Here is a 15,035-nt window from a genome sequence, read left to right as displayed (position 1 = left end):
AGGTGGAGAAAAATAAATAAATAAAAAATAAAATAGCTGCATTATTTAAGGTTCTCTACATGAATAGGAATGGTAGAATAAATCTCTCCGTGTATGTAGAAAGTGTATTTATTAGAATGTCTCACAAAATGTGGTACAGGTAATCCAACAATGGCTGCCTACCAATGGAATGTGAAGAATCCAATAGTTGTTCATTCCATGAGACTGGATGTCTCAGCTGGTCTTCAGGATACACCAGAATTCCAAAGAAGTGGGTTCTAATGCTAGCAAAGGAATGAACTTGATAGTCAGAGTTAGGGCAAGCAGGCAAAAAGAGAGAACTTCCTTCTTCAATATCCTTTATATATGTCAGCTGCTACCAGAAGGTACAATCCAGATTAAAGGTGGATCTTATTCTTTGTTTGATTGTTTGTTTGTTTATTTTGGTGTTTTGGAGACAGGGTTTATCTGTGTAGCCCTGGAACTCATTTTGCAGACCAGATTGGCCTCAAACTCAGAAAATATGACTGCCTCTGCTTCCTAAAAACTGGGATTAATGGTGTGCACTGCCACCAAGCAGCTAAAGTTGGAACATATCACCTAAAATGATCCAGATTAAAGATGGGTCTTTAACTTCAAAACCTTTAAGAAAGATCATTCACAGGTGTATCTAACTCTTTGGGTTTTAGTTAAGTCCAGATGTAGTCAGTTTGATTACCAAGAATAGCCATCACAACAGCCAAGATGGAAGAAATGAAAAAGATTTCTTACCTGCAGGAGGCAAGGAGAGCATGAGAATTATTTCCAAAACAATGCTTTTCCTAAACAAAGGAAGCATATGGATTTTACTTAGGGAGTTTAGACACGTTTACATAGAGTTCTGCCTATTCCCAAGCATGCTCAGTTAACAAATACACTTCTGAACATGATTACAATGTAAAAGTAGAGACATTTAGGGACTTTCTTACCTCAAAGTCATGCAAGAACATATATAAATTATAAAAATGATGGAAAAAAATGCCTCTGGTGTATTTATCTTGCACCACAAGGTCTTAGCTGAAAACCAAGTAAATGACACAGTGAAAGTAAATTGCTTTGGAGCCTATGTGACCTGTCAATCATGATGTTTAACCTAAAAGATAACTGTACCAATGCCACAATTCTCATAGATACAAAAGATAGAGAACACAAATACAGAAAACTTCAAGGAAAAGTCACCTAAAACACTGTATACTCTGGTCCTAGATTAATGGTTATAATAATCTCTATTAATCTCAGAACAAAGGTGCTTTTGCCTCTGAGCAGACTGGTTCAGCAGAAAGCCACAGCTGCTTTAATGCAAGACCAGAGGAACTCATTTTAACTAGCCCTGGCTTGCTGTCTGTCTCAGGGCTATGACATCATTGTAGAGAATTTCATTCTTTCATTTTTCTAACTTTTAAAAAATAACTTTAGTTATATGATGTTTTGCTTGTATGTGTCTCTGCACAGTACCTACAGAAGCCAGAAGATGAGAGATGCCTGAGACTGGAGTTATATCAAATGGTTAGCTACCATGCAGGTTCTGGAAATGGAACCTGGGTCTTCTGTAAAATCACCCAGTGCTCTTAATTGCTAAGTCATCTATCTAGTCCTTTTTTATTTAAAATTTATTTCCATAAATTGTTAATTAAAAGACATTACATCACTTTCCACTTTTATCTCTTCATTCCATCCCTTCCCAAATCCCTTCCAACCTCTTCCTTGTTAAATATGGGTGAATAAGAACACTGAAATACATGAATACAACCTTCTGCACCCATTTTGGTTGGTTGTATATATATATGGATAATGGGCTGACCACATTGTATTGGATAAACAACTAGGGAGCTCATCCCTGCTTGAGACTAACTCTCTCAAATGGAGGCAAATTCCACTTTTTAATGAACATCAGCTGTCTGACTCTGACTAGGCTGCCATGGACAGGAAACATAATCAAGAATAGAAAACTTAGTGTGGAAAATACCTTAGCAGTTAAGAGCACTAAAAATTCTTTCAAATTATCCAGCTTCTATTCCCAGTACATATAGAAGCTCACTACTATCTATAACTCCAGTATCAGGGATTCTAACACCATATCCTGGCCTTCCTGGCCACAATAAGAAGAGGAGATTTGAACAATAAAAATTATTTTTCAAGCTGTGTGTGGTAGTGCATCCTTTTAGCACAAGCAATCTGAACACAGAGGCAGGAAGATCATTGTAAGTTTTAAACCCTCTGCTACACAGTCCACACACACACCTAGAAAAGAAGATAACTTAAAACATACAAGAAAAGGAGCATTGGAGAATTGGGACAATATAATACCTCTTAAAGTCATTTCAAGTGTCTGCCACTGGTGCCCATTAGAATCATTTTCAAAAATAAACATGGCCAAGCATGTAAGCATATGCCATTAATTCCAGCCACTTGGAGAAACTGAACATTTGACAGTGGGCCACCATTTTACCATGCAACCTGAACTGCCCATCATGAGCTATGTGTTATCAGATCCACCAAGTCATAAAGTAGGACATGCACAGCATCAATCTATTATCAAATGGAAGTGGTATATAAGAGATCAGGCCCAAGCAGGTCCTGAAGGCACAAGCAAGATACATGAAGAAGATGCCAAAATGTCTATGGTTTCTACTTCTGTTACAATGCTTTCTGCTGCCAAGCATACACCTGTAGCCTCATGGGGTGTTCCCTATGATTGGTTGACTGAGGAAGATAAAGACTAAGGCCTGGTTTACTAATGGTTCTGTACATCATGCAGGCACCACCCAGAAGTAGACACCTGCAGCATTACAACCCCATTCTGGGACAACCCTGAAAGATGCTGGTGAAGGGAAGTGAGGGGAGAGATACTGAAGAAGTTCAGGCAATACACACAGTCATACAGCTTGTTTGGAAGGAGAAATGGCTTAATGTGCAACTATTCACTGATTGATGGGCTGTTGCAAATGGATTGGCTGGATGGTCAGGGACTTGGAAAGAGCATGATTGGAAAATTGGTGAGAAAAGACATCTGGGGAAGAGAAGTATGTGGATAGTTTTCTCCAAATGGGCTAAGGGTATGAAGATATTTGTATCCCATGGAAATGCTAACCAAAACGTGACTTCAGCTAAGGAGGAGTTCAGTAATCAAGCAGATAGGCTGACTCTGTAGACAGTCAGTCTCCTTTCCCAGCCATTTATGTCATTGCCCAATGGGCCCATGAGCAATATGGCCATGATGGCAGAGATGGGGGTCTATGCATGGGCTCAACAACATGAACTTCCACTCACCATAGCTGACCTGGCTACTGTTGCTGTTGAGTGCCAGATCAGCCAACAGCAGAGATCAACACTTAGCCCTAGATATGGCACCATTATCCAGGGTGACAAGTCAGCAATCTAGTGGCAGGTTGACTACATTGGACCATTTCCTTCATGGAAAGGACAACTCTTTTTCCTTACTAGAGTAGATACTTATTCTGATTATGGATTTGCCTTTCCTACATATAATGCTTCTTCCAAAACCATTATCAATGGACTTATAGAATGTCTTATCCACCAATGTAATATTCCACACAGTATTGTTTCTGACCAGAGAACTCAGTTCACAGCCAGAGAAGTACAACAGTGGCCACAATCATGGAAGCTACTGGTCTTTTCATGTTCCCCAGCATCTTGAAGAAGCTGGCCTGATAGAGAGATGTAATGGACTTTGGTCTTTTGAAGACACAGTTGCAGTACCAATTAGGTGGCAGCATCTTTAGGGCTGGGGCAAGGCTCTCCAGAAGGCAGTATATGCCCTGGATCACCATCTGATATATGGTATGGTTTCTCCTATAGCCAGGATCACCATGGGTCCAGGAATCAAGGGATGGTAAAGGAAATAGTTCCAGTCACTATCACCCTAGTAACCGACTAGGAAAGTTTTTGCTTCTTGTATTCACAACTCTAAGTTCTGCTGGCCTAGAAATTTTGGGTTCAGAGTAGAGAGTGCTTCTGCCAGGAGCCCAGCTACAACAAACATTCCATTGAACTGGAAAGTCAGACTTCCCCCTGGTCATTCTGGGCTTCAAATGCCCTTAAACCAACAGACTAAGAAAGGAATAACACCATTAGAAAGGATTTAAGGCAGGAAGACAACATGCCTTTGATCCAGATCCTGAGGCTGAATGACATAAACCTTTAATCCAGACTTTCAGGCTGGAAGCCACACCTTTAATTTGGGTCACACCTTCTGCTAGCAGGACAATGGAAAAAGGCTGCTTTCCCTCATCTTGTCAGCACATTCATTCCTGAACTGGCATTGAAGCCTACTTCTTTGGGATCCCAGCATATACAAGAAGACCAGCTGAGACACCCAGCCTCATGGGACTGAGCAACTACTAAATTCTTGGACTTTTCATTCACAGCTAGCCATTTTTGGATTGCAGTCTGTAAGTCATTCCAATAAATTCACACACACACACACACACACACACACACACACACACACACACAGAGAGAGAGAGAGAGAGAGAGAGAGAGAGAGAGAGAGAGAGAGAGAGATTTATTCCATAAGTTTTGTGACTCTAGAGAACCCTGACTAATACACTGGGATTTCCAGTCAATTAAATTTCTATATTTTTAGGTCTTAATTTTTGATTTATACTCCAACTACATATCTGAAACACTGTTATCAAATACCTCCGTACCACATTGCATACATCTACAGAAAATAACCTTTCCTATTGAATAAAGTTAAAGAATATGGGAAACAGTGAAGCATAGGGTTGGGTGTTATTTCTGTAAAAAATTTAAAAAACAGTATGAAACATTAGATACATAGCAAGATTTGGTTATTTGTTTTGATCAAGTTGATAGGTACTTGCTACTTGGTGGATAGGTACTTATTTATTAATTTAATCTTGTAGGCATTCGTTCTTTAAACCTATTAAAGTTCAAAAGTTAAGTAAAGTGATGCTTAAAAGGGAAACACCATCATCAAAGCTCCAATCACCAAGGAGGGAGAAAGTAAACTGTCTCCAGTTCTAAAGCTACCATTTAGAATTGCAGTTAAAGGACTGAATGATGGGGCTGCAGAGATGGCTTGGTGGTTAAGAGCACTGATTGCTCTTCCAGAAGACCGAGGTTCAATTCTCAATACCTATGTGATAGCTCACATCTGTCTGTAGCTCCAGTCCTAGGGACCTGACACCTTTACATGGACATACATGCAGGCAAAACAACAATGCACATAAAATAAAAATAAATAAATTTAAAGTACTGAATAAAATTTAGCATCACTTTCTAAATGGAGGTATCTTATTCTAGTATCATCCCGACTTAACAGATTTCCCAGTTGCTAAACCTGAAGAAATAAAATTGGAACATTAAAGCTTTAAATGTATGGGTTAATAATGAACTGCAAGTGTTACAGTTCTGGAGGGAAAGGTATACTGACCTGTCAGGAAGTCAGGCTGTATCTGAAGCTGGGATGAAGTGGGGAATGGTCTCCCCACAGGATGTAGCAATCCTGCTCCTCTCATAGAGACAGCCATTAGAGCTGAGCTCTGCTCTGTTCTCCTACGAGAACATCCTAGCAGAGCTATTGGTTTCTTCTTCTGTTCTGGCCCAAGATAGTATTTCTGCTTCACTCTGCTAAAGGGGAAACCACTGCAGAAATGTAGCAATCTGCTCTGGCTCTGGCAACAAGTTGTTACTTTTTTCTGCTCAATTCCCTAATGGAACATCTCAGCAAAGGTTCTTCTGCTCCATGCTGGCAAAAGAATATCTTCACCCAAAAACTCTTTTAAGGGAGAGATTTATTTGGGAAGGAGAAGTCAAGGAGAGTGGCTGCCTTGGCCAAGGTGGGAAAGGACAGCTGATAACCTAAACAGGCAGAGGAGCTTATATAGTGCTTCTTAGGGTTGTAGTTTTTTTTTTCCAGGGAGATTTTCTGCTCAGTGATTGGTTAGTTTTCTTGCTCAGGGATTAGTTGGTTTAGTTGGTCAGGGGCAGAGTTGGCTCTGGTTTAAGGGCCAAAGTGTTTCTTTCACTGGCTCTTTTCAGCCTTTTGGCTCTAGTTTCAGGGCTGGGGTGTTGCTTGAGAATTTCTCTCCAGCTCCCGCCACCAAGTCCCGCCAGTCCCAGAGCCCACTTATAAAATAAACACACAGACTCTTACATTATTTAAACTGCTTGGCCATTAGCTCAGGCCTGTTATTGTCTAGCTCTTACTCTTATATTTAGCCCATTTCTATTAATCTTTACTTTGCCACATGGCTCATGGCTTACTGGTACCTTACATCTTCCTTGTCCTGATGGCGGATGTCAGTGTCTCCCTCTCCGCCTTCCACTTCCCAGAATTCTTTTCTTTGTCCCGCCTATACTTCCTGCCTAGCCAATGGCCAATCAGTGATTTATTTACTGACCAATCAGCAACACACTTGACATACAGACCATCCCACAGCACTGGGGTGTATTTCTTTCACTGCTTCTGGTTCTAGGGCCAAAGTGTGTTTCTGCTAGCTTCTTGCTGCTTCTTGGGTGGCAGGCTGGTGTCTCCCCTGACTCTGCCCTTCTTCTCTCTGTATCTCTACTTGGATTTCCCTCCTGGCTGAAAGCTTTCTTGCCATAGGCCAAAACAGCTTTATTTACTAACCAATGGGAACAGCATATATTCACAGTATACAGAAAGACATCGCACAGCACTTCCCCACTCTGCTAACCCCAAATCAAAACATGCTTCTCACTTGAGAAATGGGTGTCCTAGGTCCTCAGCCACCTTGTAATAATCCGATCTGTGTATTACCTAGACTGGTGTCCTTAATGTTTGTCTGTCCTATTTTTCTAACTAGCTATTGTGTAGAGTGGGCATATAAAATGTAAGTCCCAGTCCAAGGGGTCCCAGTCCAAGGACCCCTTCAGCTGCTAGTAGAGGTGTGTAGCTACTGTGAACAGAAATTCCTGTGCTCCATGCAAGCAAAATCCGCCCACCCACATTCATGAATGACTTTGTGTATTATTTCCTCTTTTCATTTATTTTTATTTTGCTTATGAGACAGCTTTCCTCCTACAGGACAGAACTAGATGCCTTAGCAAAGACCATTGAAAAAGCTGAGATACTGACACCCCTGAGCTCTTATTGAAATAGTTTGCCCACCCTGGTTTGAACATGGTCTGGCAGGAACCTAGGCCCCAGGAGTACACCACTCACTTGCCTGCCACAGTCTTTGCTAGTGTGTTTGCAAAGTAAAGTTTAGGGCCTTCAGTTTTTCTGCTTTGGAGAATTTGTTCCACAGATTTCTATTTCATTCACAAAAGTCCCAGGGCCTGAGCCTAGCCAGCAGGATCAGGTGGCTTTTGGCAGCAGCAACACCATGGATCTGATCTTCTATCTGCCTGGAGGTACCTCCACAGGCTGCACTGTCTGGTCTAAGAGTATCAGAGATCTGGTATCCTCCCACAGCATCTTGGAGGATCCACAGAAGCTAAAAGTGCTGAACACCTCCCATGAGAATCTGGAGGTCTATATCTGCCAGCAGCAGCTTGCTTAGGGTGTTCTGTGGCATTTTACTGTGGGTGTGACAGGTTAAGTGTTTGGTGGCTAGGGCTGCCAAGTGTGTTGAGCAGCTGCATAGCTAGGGAGGTCAGGGCAGTCCTAGGCAGGGTGGCTGCAAGATCACTGGCTCAAGAATGTTGCTAGCTGTAGTACCCCCAAGTATGTGCTATCTCAGTGAGTGGACTTGCAACGGCAGTATTGAAAAGGCAGGGTGCAGTGGGCCCTGAAGGTAGAGAGTAGTGGACCCCAAAATGGGAGCAGCAGGTCTCTGGATGTGCTGGAAATTGGAAAATCACATAGTTCATTCTACATAACAGTTTGAATACATCTCTGTTTTTAAGCTGTCGGCTTCCAGGAATCCCCCACAAATCAATGAATCTGAAGTGGGTGTAATCTCTGTGTTGTTTATTCTTTAACATCAAAGTTGCATGTTCTGCAAGGTCAACTCAACATCAGTAGGTAAGGGAGTCCACTTGGACTCTGATCCTCATACATCCATCAGACAAGTTCTGAAATTACAGACACGCATCACAACTATACAGCCTTTTCATTTTAATGCAGGTCTTATCTAATGAAAAATTATATAAACACATCCAAGCAAGTATGTTGGGTCTTGTTGATTCTCACTGAAATAAATAGTCAGAAGTCAAGTTTCCAATATTATGCTTATCATATGAAACTGAGCAGGTATATAGGAACTGACATGAGGAAAGATACTGTTCATTCTCATGGAAGTCCATTTAAATAGAATATAATTGAAAAAGTAACAGTTTTGGTGAGTATTACCTCTAAAATTGTGATAAAAGAGTATATATCATTAATATTTTGAGGCATTATACACTAATGTGTCTAGTGGTCGACTAGATGTTCCTGTTTGGATTTTTATTTTTGTTGAGTGATAATATGAATATAAGTTCAAAACTATTTCAGGTAGAAGTTCCTTTTTAATTTTGTGAATTTATAATTAGCTATTTGTGAGTGTATAATATGATTACATCATATCCTTCTATGGTGATATTTTATTTTGTACTAAAATATTATTTGTATGTTAATAAATAAACTTGTCTGGGGGTCAGAGCTATTAGCAAGCCATAGAAAAGCCGGGCGGTGGTGGGCCACGCCTTTAATCCCAGCACTTGGTAGGCAGAGCTAGGTAGATCTCTGTGTGTTCAGGGATACAGCCAGCATTGGAGACACACGTCTTTAATCTCAATACCAACCGTAGAAGACCTGGAGGTCTGTACAGACAGGCAGTGACGAGGTGGTCATGTGGTTGGGTTTAGAACCAATGAGAAGGCAGAACAGAAAGTCTTTATAAAGACTTTAACACAGGAATTAGCTCTCTTTCGGAGAGGTAGGACCACCGCAGGAGTAAGGGTAAGGTTTTAGCTCTTAGCTCTGACCTCTTGGCTTTCTTCTTTGCATTGGTTCTGTGTTTCTTATTTAATAAGATGGTTGGTTACATCTACATCCCTCTCACTTTCCTCCTGAGAAACAGACAAGCCACCCATGGAAGCTCTCTATCTAAGACATGACCTATTTTTCATTTATTTTTGGTATATACAAATATATGTGTATATATATATATACACATATATTTATATATATATATATATTCTTAAACATATAAATACACTATGGTTGCTTGTTTTTCTAATATTAAAAATTAATAAGTCTGAATCTGAGCAATACATTAGAGATATTAGCATGAGATTCAAATCATTGATTCAAGTATGGCAAAAATAAATGGTCCTTTGTTTTTAGATACAAAGACTGTGTCCATATCAGTTTATAACACTGTGGAACACAAATGAATCTTCTTTTTTCACAGTCAAAGGTGATTTGGGGGAATTAGTATATTTTATAATAGTGAGAAGGTTATATGTTTAACACAGAATGGCTGAGATATTGAGATGGTATACATCCCATAAACAGAGTTTCAATTCTCATCATAATGTATGTACCTGCCTTTCCAAACCCTGCTGTAGATATGTACAAATTGTCTGTGTTAAATAAGTATTAACATCTGAAAGTCTAGATTACTGAGGAGCTGTATTACCAGGCATCCTACAGTGAAAAGCTAATATACACACATATATGTGTGTGTATTGAACTTATAAATATATATACATATATATGTATTCACAAATATATATATATGTATATGTATTTCAAGATGCCTTATGCTTGTAATTTCATCACAGGAGAAATGTATGAAGAGTATTCCTGAGCATATTAGTAGAGTCATCCATTCATTATAGTGTATGAAACGCAAGGTATATTATTCATGTGTTTAAGCCAAAGGATGTAGATGCAATATTGAATGACAAAAACTAAATGATTCTTACTTTGTGTCTAGGCGAAACTATGGATGCTAACTGTATACAGTTCTGGTTCAAAAGTCAGTTTCACTCTCAACTCATTATGTGAGTATCTTATCTTTTCTGGTGACTATAAAAACAATGTATACAGTATATTAAAGTCACACTCATATTAAGTATTCTAGTTGTAGCTTTACCAAAACATTTTGAGACAGTTAACTAATTCAGAAGTAATTTATTTTTGTATCATTGTTTCAGGGGATCCCACATCATCATGGAGCAAAGGTCAGGGTGGAGATACTTATATTAAAGGATTGTGGATTTTTTGCAATAAATTTTCTACTCTCCCAGAAAGCTGGGATCATACACAAAAAGATTTCTATATCATTTTGGTTCCTCATCTAAAACTTCCATGAACCCCACAATCATGAAACCAGTGGGAATGTTTACACATTCTTTGCATCTAAATGGATAAGTGGCTTCTAGAACACATTTTTACAACTGTTAGAAAATGAAACAATGAAAAATGTTATGAAGCTTAGAGAAATTACAGTTAGTAAATCATAAAAATATTTTTGTAATATAGGTTAATATCTCTTTTTTGTTAATAAAGCAGAAAAAATGTTTTGCCTGATGACATGATAAGAAAGTGAGGGTTTGAAGTTCATGTCAGTCTGAAAATTTAGCATGTGGTTTAAAAAAACTACAAAGAAAATTATCAATTAATATTTAGTTGGACTTTTTAAAAATATCAGCATTATATCTCATTAAATATTGGTTTTAAAAAGTCATATGTACAAAGTTTAAATAACTCCCGTTGGGTATCACTCTTTCAGAGGAAAGGTAAAACAATACATGAACTTTTATTTTAGGATTACACATTCAATCAAATCATTTACTGTTCCTTTTATTAATGACATAAAATGCACATTTAAAGCAGAATGTGAGGCACACGTACACATACACACAAAATATACATACATACATATATATATATATATGATTTCACACATCATAGTAACAATTGTTATTAGCAAATTTCCAATGAACTAAAATGTTAAATTTAATGTCTTTAATTTAATTCTTGTAAGTGTATTCTTGTTTCCAGGATAGTAATGACTGCCATTTACAATTAATTCTGAAAATATGGTAAAAACTATTTATTTATTTTTTTGTTTGGGCAATCCCTACTTTACACATACATAAACACTATAACTAAATTAAAGTAAATGACAAAATACATTCGCACTATCTAATGCAGTTCAATTATTTCTTCTCAGTCTCAGGTGTCCTTCCATTTGTGTTATATTTTCTATAAGTAGTACCAACTTCATACACTTAAAATTTTTTGAAGAAAAGAAAAATTAGAAAACTGAGTGCAGTATTCTGTAAGTATATCTAATTTTAGGTGGCTACAAACATGCTTATTCAGCTTTTTTATATAAGAAAATATTTAACATTTGTTTTGAATCATCAGCATTACTTGACAATAAGTCTCTTTTCAGGTATGTACAAACTACACTTTGGGGTACATATAATTTTTAAATAAATTTTCATATTATTTTAAATCAGAAAGGTCCATGAGACCATTGGCAAGCATCACATCTGTGTCATTGGATTTAACCACCAAAGTGTTGTGTGTTACTGTCACTGAGGAGGAATGAAGAAGTATCTATTCATTCCAAATCCTAACCCAAGGGCTTTATTATGCCGTCATGTTTATTGGAAAAGCAACTACACTTAGATATCTCATAAGGAATATGAACTGTCTATCAGATATAATTCTATCCATTGTGAAGTACTTTGGTGTACCCAGAATGACCTAGACCCATATATAATTATGTGAAGTAAAATATCATCATTATTCTTACAATCTGAAAAAAGGTATAACATTGTACATATTAAATATCAAACTAAAGATAGACTATTGTGTTTTGGAATCACAGTCTAGAAGGGAATGATTAATGATACACCTAGCATGTTGACCATCCTGAAGTCGAATGCCACACATCCATCAATACATGGGCAAAACAAATTGGACACAATAGGTTAAACAAAAAGGAAAGTGTGTGTGTGTGTGTGTGTGTGTGTGTGGTCTTGTTTGAGTAGAGAAGGGATTTGTTTGTGTGTGGATGTTTTGCCTGCCTGCCTGTTTACAAACCATGTAATTGCCTGGTGTTTTTGGAAGCCAGAAGAAGGGGGTGGATCAGCTGAAACTAGAGTTATGGATGGCTGTCACCTGCTGATTGGCTGCCATGTAGGTAGTGGGGCATGACATGTGGGTAGTAGACAGAGACAGGAAAGACAGGAGGGAATAGAAACAGGCTAGTCCATTTCAGTATTTCAGAGGTATGTCTGAGGAGCAGCCTAGTTACATGAAACAAAAATAAATCCTTTCAAACATCCATATGTCCTCTGATGATTGGGAAAAAAGGGGGAACAGTGTTTTACGTGTTCCTAAATCCTCAAAGACACTCAAACAAAAATTACCCTTAGATAGGTGTGGAGAACAGCAGGAGTTCACTGGGTACCTATCTCCTCTGAATTACTTCAAGTTTTCCTCAATTTAGGATGATGTTGGCTATAAGATTCTCATTTTTAATGATGATTTAAAACTCTAGCTTTTGTTTGATAGACACATGTTCCCTCTAGTCCTATTGGCTGTATGATTTTCATCATGAAGCCAATCATGATGAGGGATTTCATCAAAAATTTCTCTGTATTTTATATTTCATCTTTGATTGTTATTACTTGCCTTCTAGTGGGTTCCTGTTAGATTTGTTTGCATATTTCCTAATTCTTGAATGAATGGTGTAGATGTAACCAACCATCTTATTAAATAAGAAACACAGAACCAATGCAAAGAAGAAAGCCAAGAGATCAGAGCTAAGAGCCTTACCCGCCTGCTGCAGCTAGCGTCTTCAGCCAAGAGACCTCTCTGAAAGAGACCTACTTCCTGTCTGTTTGTCTTTATATAGACTTTCTGTTCTGCCTTCTCATTGGTTGTAAACCCAACCACATGACTGCCTCGTCACTGTCTGTTGGCTGTATTCTTGAACACACAGAGATCTACCTAGCTCTGCCTACCAAGTGCTGGGATTAAAGGCTTGCACCACCAACACCCAGCTTTTGCTATGGCTCTAATAGCTCTGATCCCCGGACAATTTTATTTATTAACATACAATTAAAATCACATTTCAGTACAAATAAAATACCACCATATTTCCCCTTTTCTATTTTAATAAAAAGAAAAAAGGAAAAAGGTTATAACTAACATAAGAAAAACTATATACAAAAGTACAATAACTATATACAATATATACAAGTAATAAATACCTAAAAAATGTCTAGTCCATTTGTATTTGACAAATTCAAAGAAAATAATTCCATTATCTATCCTATTTTGGTAAGTCCAAAATGTACCTAATTCACTTTCTATCCTAACTGGTCTTAAATTATAACTAACTAATCTTCAACTATAACTAACTAATCTTCAACTCCCTCGGGACCCAAGAAGGAAATAATATTACCTAACAAAAATAAAAACAGGAAGTGCATGCAAGCAACTTCCAAAAAAATTGTGAGTTGACAGAAACAGCCAGCTGCCTGGACAGTCACCTGAGGTTTCTCCACAGTGTTGGGGTATCATCTTCAGCCTATAGGCTTAGCGTATCTGACAGACTCATTTGTGAAGTAGGATGTATACAAGGTCAACAGTTCAATCTCACATTGGGTGAGGGCAGTCCATGTACCAGAAACACCTGAATTCCACTAGTGTCATGTCATGATTCAGGATTTTAAATTCTGGAAATTGTTGATGGTTTTTTAGTTCAGCTGTCCATTCTTCTTGGCTGTGTATATATGTGGCTTCATCTCAGCATTCCATTCTTCTCCATATCCCTCTATTAAATGCCAGTCTACTATTGAGAGGCATGAGCTTAGTTACTCTTCAAGAATAATTGTTTCAGCTGCTGTTCCATAGCACATCAGAAGCCATTGGCCCACTGCCTGTTCAGCTGCCTTCGAAGAAAAGGGCACTGTACCTTTTCCAAATTGCGAAGGCCACTTCAGGGATGGTGCCATATTGTCCTGGCCTCAGAAGATGCCTTTTGATAAAGCCATAACCACACTTGTTTTGGCAAGAATCAGTAGTCCTTTGTTTCATGTCCTGTCTGTCCATTTTGTCAGCAGTTGATTCGAGGATACTTTGTTGTCCAGTGGCTAACTTTTGCCACAATGAAAGTTAACTCCATACGCAGTTTCTTCAATGCCCATATTTTCTCTGAAGTAGATTGGTACTGCCAGGAGCCGACATGTCTCAAAAAAGAAAAATTTTCTAAGTTATTAAAGCATTTTAAATGCCATATTCTGTAGATCTCTGAAGGGTTTGAAGATGACCTGTCTAAAATATATCTGCTCAATTTTTAAAACATATCTAATATAACTACAAGTTCTATTGTAATGTCTAACTACTAACTTTCATTTCTTTATATCCTAATAGTTGGTAATAATAACATTCAAGGATCAGAAAATTGCATTGTTAAATGAACGGTAGAAGTACAATTAGAAATATACATATAGCATTTTCTAACAATATCAATTTCAATATATATAATTTGTATACAATATAAAACAATCCAATCCAATGTAAAGTATTTAAAACTAGTAATTGTCTTTTTCTTTTCTTTTCTTTCTTTCTCTTTTTTTTTAAAAACAAGAACCTTAAATCTAATCTCCTTTGCTTAGCCTTTTTTCTAACCCTTTACAACAACTTGTAACCAACCCCCCTAAACAATGAAAATTATCCCAGACCCAAAACCCATTAAAAAGACCAAAAAAACCACCGGCCCCACACCACCTCTTTGGGAATATGGGCGTCGTATTCTTAAAATTGCTTCCTGCTGGGTATGGGCGAAGGTATCTTTATCCTGAAAGAAAAATTTTAGGTTAATTGTCAAATTCTAGGAACAGTAACTATATCCTTCATCATCCAGTATGTGTATAATGCCAAAGTTCAGGGTTTATCTCAAGTCCTTATTCAAGTAGTCTTTGAGACTGGATCATCTCAGCTAGTCATCTCAAAATTGCTCTGAGCACCTTGTAGTTCAAAGCTGATCTGTAGATGATGTTTGTCAGCTTAGTGATGTTATTATTGTCCACGTGGAAATGTTGTTGTT

Source organism: Peromyscus eremicus, chromosome 7 (genome assembly GCF_949786415.1).
Source record: "Peromyscus eremicus chromosome 7, PerEre_H2_v1, whole genome shotgun sequence".
Classification (NCBI taxonomy): Eukaryota; Metazoa; Chordata; class Mammalia; order Rodentia; family Cricetidae; genus Peromyscus; species Peromyscus eremicus.
The sequence above is the reverse complement of the archived record's forward strand: the minus strand, read 5'-3'. Positions refer to the sequence as shown.